Below are 12,373 nucleotides of genomic sequence, written 5' to 3'. Positions count from 1 at the left end.
ACATAAAATGTAAAAATATTATTCTAGCCTTTTCTTGCCTTTCTGTTTGAGAGCTAGCCATATGAGAAATTCCCTGACCTACCTTGTCTGTTAGTAGGTCATAAGGCCCTTATTCCAGAAGCAGTCTTATCTTATATCCAGAAGGAAGGAATGCCACACATAGAAGCACAAGAAAAATATAAACGTGCAGGCCTGGCTTTGTTTCTCCATTCAGTTTATTAGCATTAGATCACTCCCTTTTTGTCAAATTACATTTCTGCAAGGCTGTCTACTCTTTATCACATCTAAGTATTAAGATGGACAGTTTTTCCTTGAGTCTTTGCATCTTCAATTTGAAGCCTCTCATGTCTTGTAAAACTTTGATTAAACAAATATTTTATGCTTTTATCCTATTAATCTGTCTGTTTTCTTTCAGACCTAGCCAGGAACCCTAAAAGGGTTATGGAAACTTTTCCTTCCTTACAGTTTGCACAACTACAACTAAAACTGGAACAAATTACCCTTTTATCCCATGTTAGGACACACCAATATATAGGTGCTTTCCTTTGCCTAGACATAGAGGCAGTTATAACAGAGGTCCTTCTGAGGCCACAATTTAGCAAAATACTATATCAAACATTTATAGCTTATATGAAAATTTCATATCCCCATATTGGCCACCTAAGGATGAAAACATATAACTCCCTAAATCTTAATTGGTCCTATTCTAATGTGAAACATAAAAACCATATAGGAAGAAACAGAAATTCAAATAGAAGTAACCTATACCTTTTTTTGGGAGGGGGCATGTGGATGACAAATGGTCCACTGTGTTTTAGAATGAAGTAGACAAATTTGAGAAGTCAGCTAATTTTCACCTTCTTCTCCTGCTTCAGCTTCATCTCCTTGGGTATCTGATGTGCAGAATGTCAAGTAGTTTCTCAGTAGTTGCATTATTAGCATGCTATCTTTATATGACTCTTAATGTATGAAGTCCAACAATGGCTTCATCAAAAGCTGTCTTTGCAAGACAGCAGACTTTCTCCAGAAAGTTCAGATTCTCACAATACAACACAGAGAGCTTATGGTCCAGACCCAATCTGATAGGATGTGTTGATTGTAATTCCTTTTTCTGATTTCAAAAGCTTATTGATGTGCTTGTTGTGACTGATCCACAATCCCTTTCTTATCACTAGCAGCAACCTGAGCCAAATAACAAAAATAACCTCCTTTCGCTTTTAATAGATTTTGCTCTGTGCTTGTGAAGCTTTGGGGATCAAGAACTCTTCCAAAAGGGACAGTGCATCATTTACAGATAGTTCTTAGATCACTTTCCATTTTCTCTCTGTATTCTCAAGCCATCTGCTGTTTTTCTCAGCAGCTTCTGTCATTTGCCCAATACTTGAGATGATGCTCCAAGATGACCTACAGGCTCCTGCAACATTTATATAAGCAACTGAAAGAAGATTCCTCTCCTAATTAAAAAAAAAAAAAATCAGTTCCTTGCTTAGTTACAGACATCATGCAGTCTTTCATGACAACATATTGCTCAACCCACTTGGCCTCCTGCACTGGCATATTTTTACCCATGACTGAATGTTCTGTGTCAGAAGTGGTTGGCGGTAGATGAATGGGGGCTCAGCAGTCTTTGGATGGTGAGAGTGGCAAAGCTCAAACTCTGTTCCTAGATCTTGCTGCTCACAGGCTCTGTGTTTCTATTTTCAATTTGTGGCAAAATGTCTAAGAAAGTGCTATGAAAGAAATATTACTTGTATTATTTCCTCATCACTAAGTTCTTTATAGCGGCTCCTTTTCCCTTGTGGAAGAGAGTTCCAAACAGAGCCTATGAATCCCTGAAGAAATTTTATCTCAGGAAGTGATTTAAAAAAAATCCAAATCCTGTAGCCAAACTGACTTATGTTTACCTTTAGAAGTTTTATAGTTCTAGGCTTTACATTGAAGCCTATGATGTGTTTTGTGTTCATTTTTACATGGTTCAAAGCATCTGAGTATGGATCAGAGCTCATGTTTTTCGTCTTGTTTTGTTTTGTTTTTGGCATATAGATATCCAATTATTCCGGAACCACTTCTTGAAAATGACAATTCTTTCTCCAGTGAATTGCTTTTGTACCTTTGTCAAAAATCAGTATTTTGTGTATGAGAGTGTATTTATAGATTCCCTCTTCTGTTCCATTGAGTTATTTGTCTATCTTGATGCCATTCTTCTTGATAATTCAAGCTTTATAATAAGCCTTGAAATCAGGTAGTGTTTGCCATACACTTTTTCTCCTTTTTTAAAGTTCTTTAAAAATTTGTGGCTTGCATTTAGTTCCTTAGTATTTCTATATGAATTTTAGAATTAGCTTGCCAATTTCTACAAAAGAAAAAGAAGTCTCATGCTAGGATATTGATTGTGAATCTATGGATTAATTTGGTGAAAATCTACATCATAATATTTATCCTTCTGGCTTATGAACATGAGACATAAATCCATTTATTTATGGTTTCTTTAATTTCTCTAATATTTTCTAGTTTTAATGTATATATCTTACACATTGTCAGATTTATCTCTAAGTATTTAATAATTTTAGTGCTATAATAAGTGACATCATTTTTAATTTCAATTTGTGAATATTTGTTGGTAGTATATTAAAATACAATTAATTTTGTGACTTGATCTTTTTCCTGCAACCCCAATAAACTTACTTACCAGTTCTAGTACAAAACTGAATAGAAGTAGTAAGAGAGTGATTTGTTTCTGATCACAGGGGAAAAGCACTATCTTTCATCAGTATGTACACTGTTAGCAGCAGGATTTTTGCAGATGTCCTCAATCAAATTGCATAAATTATTTATATTCCTGGTTTGCTGTGAGTTTGGGTGAAATGGAGGTTGGATTTTGTCAATTGCATTTTTATGCATCTACCGGGATGATCATATATTTTTTTTTTCTTTTATACCTTTCTAATATGGTGAATTACATTAGTTAGTTTTCAATGTAAAAACAATCTTTTATTCTGGGATAATTTCCATTTGGTCGTGGTATGTCCCACTGTATTGTTGGATTTCATTTGCTAAAATTTTATTGACCCTTTTGCATCTATTTTTTTGGAGAGTATTATGCAGTTGTTTCTTGTTCTTATTAAGTTTTTCTAAATTTAGTATTATGATAATATTGTCCTCATCAAATAAAATGTAGAATATTCAATCCTCTTCAGTTTTCTAGGGAAAATTACGTAGAATTGGTATTATTTCCTCTTTAAAAGTTTAGTATAATTTCTTGATGTTTACTTTGTGTTAATACTTTTGAATGCAAATTAAATTCCTTAATAGCTATAAGACATTTGGGGTTATTTTTCTTGACTGAGTAAATAATTTGTCTATTTCCTGTAAGTAGTCAAATATATTAGCATAAAATTGTTTATAATATGCCGAAATTATACTTTTAATAGCTATAGAATCTTCTGTGATGTCATCTCTTTTATTTCTAATTTGTGATTTGTGTTTTCTATCTTTTTTCCTGGTCCATCTGGTAAGAGATTGGTTTTCTCAAAGAACTACCATTGATTATAGTATTTTGTTCTGTCTTGTATTTGCTTCAGGTACCTCACTCAGCCCATGTTAATCCATCATAGCCAGAGGCAGAGGGCCCAATATCTGTGTTTTCATAATTGATTTAAATTCCTCCTTGATAAAGTCAGGAAATAAATTATCACACATTCAACACATTCACACACACACACACATCCATGTAAACAAACAAAACCGCGGAATGTCCATTTTCTCTGCCCAGCTTAAGCCTCTAATGCTAACTTCGATTAACCCTGGGTCTCTGTATGTAACTTGACCTCTCCGTTTCAACCTAATAGCACATTCAGTCACCTCACTTTTCATTTGCCCTTAACATGTATTAATAGGTGTCCTTCACTCTAGGCTATTGATTAAGCCATCGATATTTGTCATACCCCTCATGTCTTTGTCATTTCCCAAAGTCAATGTCTCCTCAACCTGCCCTATACTGCTTGCCTCATAGTCTAGTCCAAATAAATCTATCTTGACAGTGAGAATTTTCATAATATTAACAAAATACTGTATTAAGAAATTCTTTCATTCTAAGGAGAGTACATATAATAACCTGGGGGTTAGGGGTGTGCAGAAAATGGGGGTATGAGAAGACAACCTCAGAGGTAAAAATGCAGAAATGGTATATTTCAACTGTCAATATCATTTATGTTTTTTATTGTCTGCAGATTCTACTACTAATATAATTTTCATTTTGGTATAATTTACTTTTAATTGACAAATGATAGTTGTGCACATTTATACTAACATAATTTTTAAATGTCATGCCTCTTGGAAAAGTTCTGTGATGTTATTAAAATCAAAAGAAGAACATGATTATGCTCATGATTCATATTCTCTGCAGGAATATTGACTTTGAAATATGAGTTTTTACAAAATTGTTAACATATTGCTTGATTCTCAATTAGTACATTCACATTTTATTTGTAAGATTTTTTAAAATATATATTTTTAAAAATATCATACCTCAAATACATTACATAAAATCATAAATGGGATTGAATAACTTTCTGACTGAATGTTATAGCTTAAAACTCACTCTGAAGTGTTTATTTTGTTAAAGCTATAAGACTACATCTTACCTTTTTAATTGAAAATAAGTAAAATTGCAATGAGACAATAATTACTAAAAAAGTCTCACAGGGGAAACATTTCTAAGGGGAAAAAAAAAACACCACTTTGAGTGATGCAACTGTCACCATCCTTCCTTCATTGTTGCCCCAGTATCATCATAAATATTAAGAACACTAAACTTCCTCTCCATTTTCCATTTTTCTACTCCTTTCTGCCGGCATGCCCTCCCTGCACTACTTTACTTTTAATGAGTGCCTAGGGAGGGATATTCTTCAGTAGTGATAACACCTGAATTGAGTCCATATCACAAGAAAGTCTTCTCACTCTGAATTGCAAAAAATATATATATATATTTAAAAATATATGTATTATATATAGAATATATATATATAAAATATTCTAATCCCTTCAGAATGATTAATGGAGGTACACCTTCTAAAGGGCTATTTTGGGTATGCCTTTCAGCCAAGGTTTTGACTAAACTCCACAATCTAAATGTGTAAAAGAGTAACACATAAAAATATGAAGTCAAATCAAAAAGTAAAAACTAAGTAAGAAATATCTAAAGTAAACAGTGATACACAGTTTTATTTCTAATGTTTTTCATATGTGGGTTGATCTAGTTTAATTTAAGACAAGTAAAATGGCAATTATATGATCTTAATTTAAAAGTATCTTTCTTTAGAGGAACTTAAATGAGTTGTTACACGTAATTCCATTAAGACTGTAGCTATGTAATCTTGTCTTTAAGTAAAGAACAATTTTATATTTCCAAACGTGTATGACAAAACATACAAATTATGAGATATTCAAAGAGAGGCACTATGAGCAATATTGATACATTTGCAGTCCTATATAACCATGCTAAAATAGAAAAATTGACCCATGGGAAAATAAATAAGTTAAATCTATTTCAGACTCTGACCCCAAAGAAAGTCCCTTGACCAACCTAGATAAGCATTTCCTTCTCTGTAATACGAGAAGAGTGCATCAAGACTAATTTTACCAGCAACAAATCCAAATTGACAATAATTAAATGATTTTCAATCTGGGTCAAAATGGAAAACAATACAGGCCAGAACTAGGATAACCACCTTTTATAACCTAAATCCAGAAGCTGCAAAGCAATGTTAGTAATAATAAGCACACGTGCATATGTATATACCCACACACATGCACACTTGCATATAGTAGGTCACACCATGCATGTTTAATGCCCTGTAGTTGTCAAAGGTAGCATGTGATATGGCTACCCTCTGCTCACTGCTTTTACTTTTTGAATTTTGTTTGTATTAGCCCATTCTTGTATTGCTATAAAGAAATTCCTGAGACTGGGTAATTTTTTTTTTAAAGTTTAATTGGCTCATGATTCTTCTGGTTTTACAGGATGCATAGTGATGATATCTGCTGAGCTTCTGGGGAATCCTCAGGAAGTTTACAATCATGGCAGAAGGTGAAGGTGGAGCAAGTATATCATGTGGTGAAAGCAGGAGTAAGAAAGAGAGTTGGAGCGGGAGGTGCCACACAGTTTAAATGACCAGATCTCAGGAGAATTCACTCATTTTTCCAAAAACAGCACCAAGCCATAAGGGTCCATTACCATGGTCCAAATACCTCCTACCAGGCCCTATATCCAGCACTAGGGATTGCTATTCAACATGAGATTTGGGCAGCAACAAATATCCAAACTTTATCATTCCATCCATGGCTCCTCCCAAATCTCATGTCCCTGCAAAATACAATCATACCTTCCCAACAGTCCCCCAAAGTCTTAACTAATCCCAGCATTAACTCAAAAGTTCAAAGTCGCAACAGGGCAGTCATTGAATCTGAAAGCTCCAAAATAATCTCTTTTGACTCCATGTCTCACATCCAGGGTACACTGGTGCAAGGGATGGGCTCCCAAGACCTTGAACAGCTCCCGTCCCTGTGGCTTTGCAGGGTTTTGCCCCCATGGGTGCTCTCACAGGTTGAAATTGAGTGCCTGTGGCTTTTCCACGCTGTGGGTGCAAGATGCTGGATCTACCACTGTGGCATCTGCAGAATGGTGGCTCCCTTTTCACAGCTCCATTAGGCAGTGCCCTCGTGGGGACTCTTTGTGCGGGCTCCAATGCCACATTTCCCCCTATACTGCCCTAACAGAGGGCTCTGCCCCTGCTGCAGGCTTCTCATACAGCCTCTGAAATCTAGGCAGAGACTGCCAAGCATTCTTCACTCTTGCATTCTGTGTGCCTGCAGGCTTAACACCACACGGAAGCCACCAAGGCTTATGACTTGCACTCTCTGGAGCTGGAGCAGCCACTAGGGCAGTAGCTAAGCCCCTTTGAGCCTTGGCTGAAGCCAGAATGACCAAAATGCAGGGAGCAGTGTCCCAAGGCTGCTTGGGGTAGTAAGGTCCTGGGCCTGACCCATAAAACCATTCAATCCTCTTAGGCGTCAGGGCCTGTGATGGAAGGGGATGCTACAATGATTTCTGAAATGCCTTCAAAATATTTTCCCATTGTCTTGACTATTAACACTTAACTCCTTTTCAGGTACATGAATATATCTAGCAAGTGGTTGGAATCCTCCCCAACAAAAAGCTTTTTCTTTCTCTGCCACATGGCTAGACGTTACATTTTCCAAACCCTTATGCTCTGCTTCCTATTTATATCTAAATTCAATCTGTAAGTCATTTATTTGCCTTACCTGAGCATAGGTTGTAGAAGCAGCTGGCCACCTCTTGAATGCTTTGCTGCTTAGTAATTTCTTCTGTCAGATATCCTAAATCATCACTTTGAAGTTCAAACTTCCAAAGATCCCTAAGGCATCAACAGAATGCAAACAAGTTATTTGCCAAGGCATAACACGTGTGACCTTTGCTTCAGTTTCCAAAAGTTCCTCATTTCCATCCAAGATCTCAGCAGCCTGGACTTCACTGTTAACATCACTATCAGCATTTTGGTCACAACTATTGAACCAGCCTCTAGGAAGTTCCAAACTTTCCCTCATCTTCCTATCTTCTTCTGGGCCCTCTAAACTCTTCCATCCTCTGCTCATTATCCAGTTCCAAAGCTGCTCTCATATTTTCAGCTAACTTTACAATACTCCACTCTTGGTATCAATTTTTCATATTATTTTTTTCTTACACTACCATAAAGAAATATCTGAGACTGGGTAATTTGTAAAGAAAAGTTTTGATTGGCTCATGGTTCTGCAGGTTTTATAGGATGCATGGTGTTGGCATCTGCTCAGCTTCTGGAGAGGCCTCAAGAAGCTTACAATCATGGCAGAAGGTGAAGGGGGAGCAAAAGCATCACATGGCGAAAGCAGGAGCAAGTTGAGGGGAGAAGTGTCACATGCTTTTAAATGACCAGATCTCATGAGAACTTATTCATTATCACAAAGACACCACTCAGCCATGAGGGATCCACCCCCATGATCCAAACACCGTCCACCAGGCCCTATCTCCAGCATTGAGAGTTATAATGCAACATGAGATATGGGCAGGGACAAACATGCAAACTATGTCAGTTTTAAATTACATACAGTAAATTCACTTTTTTGGTGTAGAGGTCTGTGAGTTTTGATGAATGCAAGTAACGTAATAACCACCATAGTCAAGATATAGAATAGTTCTGCCAGCTGAAGAAAACCGTTCCATGCTGCCTCATAGTCACATACCCCAAATCCTTGAAATCCACTGATATTTCCTGTGTTTGTAGTTTTACCTTTTTCCAAAATGTTATGTGTGTGTGTGTCTGTGTGTGTGTCTATGTGTGCAAAGAGAGAAATGTTATAAACACACACAGAGACACACAGATAGAGAATATCCCACAACATGTAGCCTCTTATGTCTGACTCATTTCACTTGACATAATTCATTTGAGATCCATCATGTTATTGATACGTATCAATTCTTTTTAATTCTGAGTAGTATCTTATTGTATGGATGTACCATGCTTAGTTTATCCATTTACATAGTGAAGAACATCAGGTTGTTTCCAGTTTGGGGTAATTATGAGTAAAGCTGCTATAAACATTCAAGGTTTTCTTGCACACAGAAGCTTTCATTTCTGTTTGGCAACACCCAAGAGTAGATTTCGAGATGATGTGGTACAAATATATATAACTTCTGCCTGTTTTCCAAGGTAGATGTATCATTTTGCATTCCCACTAGCCATGAATGAAAGTTTCAGTTGTTCCACAACTTCACCAGGTATTGCTATTGTCAGTTTTTTATTGTTTGGTCTTATTTTGTTTTAACTATTTTAATTTGTTGTGTACTGGTATCTCATTGTGATTTTAACTTTTATTCTCCTAATGACTATGTTGAACACCTTTTGATATGTTTATTTATCATTCTTATGTCTTCTCTGGTGACATAAGAATGTCTATTCAAAAATGACATAAAAATGTCTATTCAAAATTTTGCCCATGTTTTAATTGGATGGTTTGTTTTCTTATTTTTTTTTTTTGAGCTTCATGTGTTTTTATATATCCTATGTCCACTTCTGAAGGTAATTATAAGAGATGTGAAATCTCTATTCATCATAGTATCCATAAACTCTTACACATGGGTTAGGTGGCTTGTAATAAGCCTTTTGTGGCAAAAAAAAAAAAAAAAAAAAAAAAAAAATTCTTTGATCTAATTATGCTCTTTTTCTGTTGGTATATCTTTATAGACGTTTATCAATGTCTATTGAAAATGTACATTCCTATTGACATAGCAATGACCTTTTTTAAATAGTTAGAGCTATATATAAAAAACTAAGTATAGGAATATGCCTTCAAACATTGACACAAATGCCAGAAATTGGGGAACCACTTAAAATTTCAAATACAAGGCCGGGCGCGGTGGCTCAAGCCTGTAATCCCAGCACTTTGGGAGGCCGAGACGGGCGGATCACGAGGTCAGGAGATCGAGACCATCCTGGCTAACACGGTGAAACCCCGTCTCTACTAAAAAATACAAAAAACAAGTCGGGCGAGGTGGCGGGCGCCTGTAGTCCCAGCTACTCGGGAGGCTGAGGCAGGAGAATGGCGTAAACCCGGGAGGCGGAGCTTGCAGTGAGCTGAGATCCGGCCACTGCACTCCGGTTTGGGCGACAAAGCAAGACTCCGTCTCAAAAAAAAAAAAAAAAAAAAAAATTTCAAATACAGGGGATTGAGTAAATTAATTATGGTGCAACCATATCAAGGAATAAATACAGTGAAGGTATTGAACCTGGTGTATAAGAACTGGATTTATTGACTTAGGATAATGTTACTGATTGGTTTTCTCAAACTGTTATTTGATCATAGGTATTAACAAAATTAAATGAATAGGTTGATGTATTTTTAAATAAAAATAATATGCAAATCTATTCATTCAATAAATATTTACTAAGTATTGATAGTTTGCCAGGAATTGTGCTATGCACTGGGAGTACAAAGATAAGCAATTACATAAATTATTAAATCTTATTTTTTTTTTATTTTACTTTTTTTTTTATTTATTATTATTATACTTTAAGTTGTAGGGTACATGTGCATAACGTGCAGGTTTGTTACATATGTATACTTGTGCCATGTTGCTGTGCTGCACCCATCAACTCGTCATTTACATCAGGTATAACTCCCAATGCAATCCCTCCCCCCTCCCCCTCCCCCCTCCCCATGATAGGCCCCGGTGTGTGATGTTCCCCTTCCTGAGTCCAAGTGATCTCATTGTTCAGTTCCCACCTATGAGTGAGAACATGCGGTGTTTGGTTCTCTGTTCTTGTGATAGTTTGCTAAGAATGATGGTTTCCAGCTGCATCCATGTCCCTACAAAGGACACAAACTCATCCTTTTTGATGGCCGCATAGTATTCCATGGTGTATATGTGCCACATTTTCTTAATCCAATCTGTCACTGATGGACATTTGGGTTGATTCCAAGTCTTTGCTATTGTGAATAGTGCTGCAATAAACATACGTGTGCATGTGTCTTTATAGCAGCATAATTTATAATCCTTTGGGTATATACCCAGTAATGGGATGGCTGGGTCATATGGTACATCAAGTTCTAGATCCTTGAGGAATCGCCATACTGTTTTCCATAATGGTTGAACTAGTTTACAATCCCACCAACAGTGTAAAAGTGTTCCTATTTCTCCACATCCTCTCCAGCACCTGTTGTTTCCTGACTTTTTAATGATCGCCATTCTAACTGGTGTGAGATGGTATCTCATGGTGGTTTTGATTTGCATTTCTCTGATGGCCAGTGATGATGAGCATTTTTTCATGTGTCTGTTGGCTGTATGAATGTCTTCTTTTGAGAAATGTCTGTTCATATCCTTTGCCCACTTTTTGATGGGGTTGTTTGTTTTTTTCTTGTAAATTTGTTTGAGTTCTTTGTAGGTTCTGGATATTAGCCCTTTGTCAGATGAGTAGATTGCAAAAATTTTTCTCCCATTCTGTAGGTTGCCTATTCACTCCGATGGTAGTTTCTTTTGCAGTGCAGAAGCTCTTTATTTAATGAGATCCCATTTGTCAATTTTGGCTTTTGCTGCTGTTGCTTTTGGTGTTTTAGACATGAAGTCTTTGCCCATGCAAAATGTCCTGAATGATAAACCTAGGTTTTCCTCTAGGATTTTTATGGTATACACCAGTAACAGACAAACAGAGAGCCAAATCAGGAATGAACTTCCATTCACAATTGCTTCAAAGAGAATAAAATACCTAGGAATCCAACTTACAAGGGATGTAAAGGACCTCTTCAAGGAGAACTACAAACCACTGCTCAGTGAAATCAAAGAGGACACAAACAAATGGAAGAACATACCATGCTCATGGATAGGAAGAATCAATATCGTGAAAATGGCCATACTGCCCAAGGTAATTTATAGATTCAATGCCATCCCCATCAAGCTACCAATGAGTTTCTTCACAGAATTGGAAAAAACTGCTTTAAAGTTCATCTGGAATCAAAAAAGAGCCCGCATCTCCAAGGCAATCCTGAGTCAAAAGAACAAAGCTGGAGGCATCACGCTACCTGACTTCAAACTATACTACAAGGCTACAGTAACCAAAACAGCATGGTACTGGTACCAAAACAGAGATATAGACCAATGGAACAGAACAGAGTCCTCAGAAATAATACCACACATCTACAGCCATCTGATCTTTGACAAACCTGAGAGAAACAAGAAATGGGGAAAGGATTCCCTATTTAATAAATGGTGCTGGGAAAATTGGCTAGCCATAAGTAGAAAGCTGAAACTGGATCCTTTCCTTACTCCTTATACAAAAATTAATTCAAGATGGATTAGAGACTTAAATGTTAGACCTAATACCATTATTAAATCTTATAAATACATAATAAAGTCAAAATTTGAAGGATACAAAGAAAATAATGAACTGGCAAAATATGGCTCTAAAATGTCAGTAAAAAATTTATGTTTTTCCTTAGAGGCACCTAGATAGAGAGATAAATAATGGCCAAATTATAGTATAGTGTTTAAATATGTGCACTGGGAGCAGCTGCTTCAGGAGCCACTCAGAAATACAGTTTCAAGTCCTAGTTATGTTGGTTTCTACCTATGCAAATTGGGGCAGATCATTTAATCTCATATATTACAATTACTATGTGAATTAAAAATATATTCCAAGTAAGGCAACATAATGTCTTTACATGGTAAGTACAAAATAAATGTTAGCTATTATTATCATTACCCTTATACAAGCAAATTTCTTAAATGGTAATTTCCATCCAAGCATTCTAATAGTAAACAAGT

At 36.2% G+C, this 12,373-nt stretch overlaps 1 pseudogene; it reads right to left on the bottom strand.

Annotated features, from left to right (window-relative positions):
* Positions 1 to 846: 846 nt before the first annotated feature.
* On the bottom strand, positions 847 to 1,761 carry LOC126957884 (14-3-3 protein zeta/delta-like; annotated as a pseudogene).
* Between the last annotated feature and the right edge of the window lie 10,612 nt (positions 1,762 to 12,373).

Source organism: Macaca thibetana, chromosome 7, assembly GCF_024542745.1.
Source record: "Macaca thibetana thibetana isolate TM-01 chromosome 7, ASM2454274v1, whole genome shotgun sequence".
NCBI classification, from domain to species: domain Eukaryota; kingdom Metazoa; phylum Chordata; class Mammalia; order Primates; family Cercopithecidae; genus Macaca; species Macaca thibetana.
Note: the sequence above shows the minus strand (reverse complement) of the source record. Positions and strands in the feature narration are given on the sequence as shown.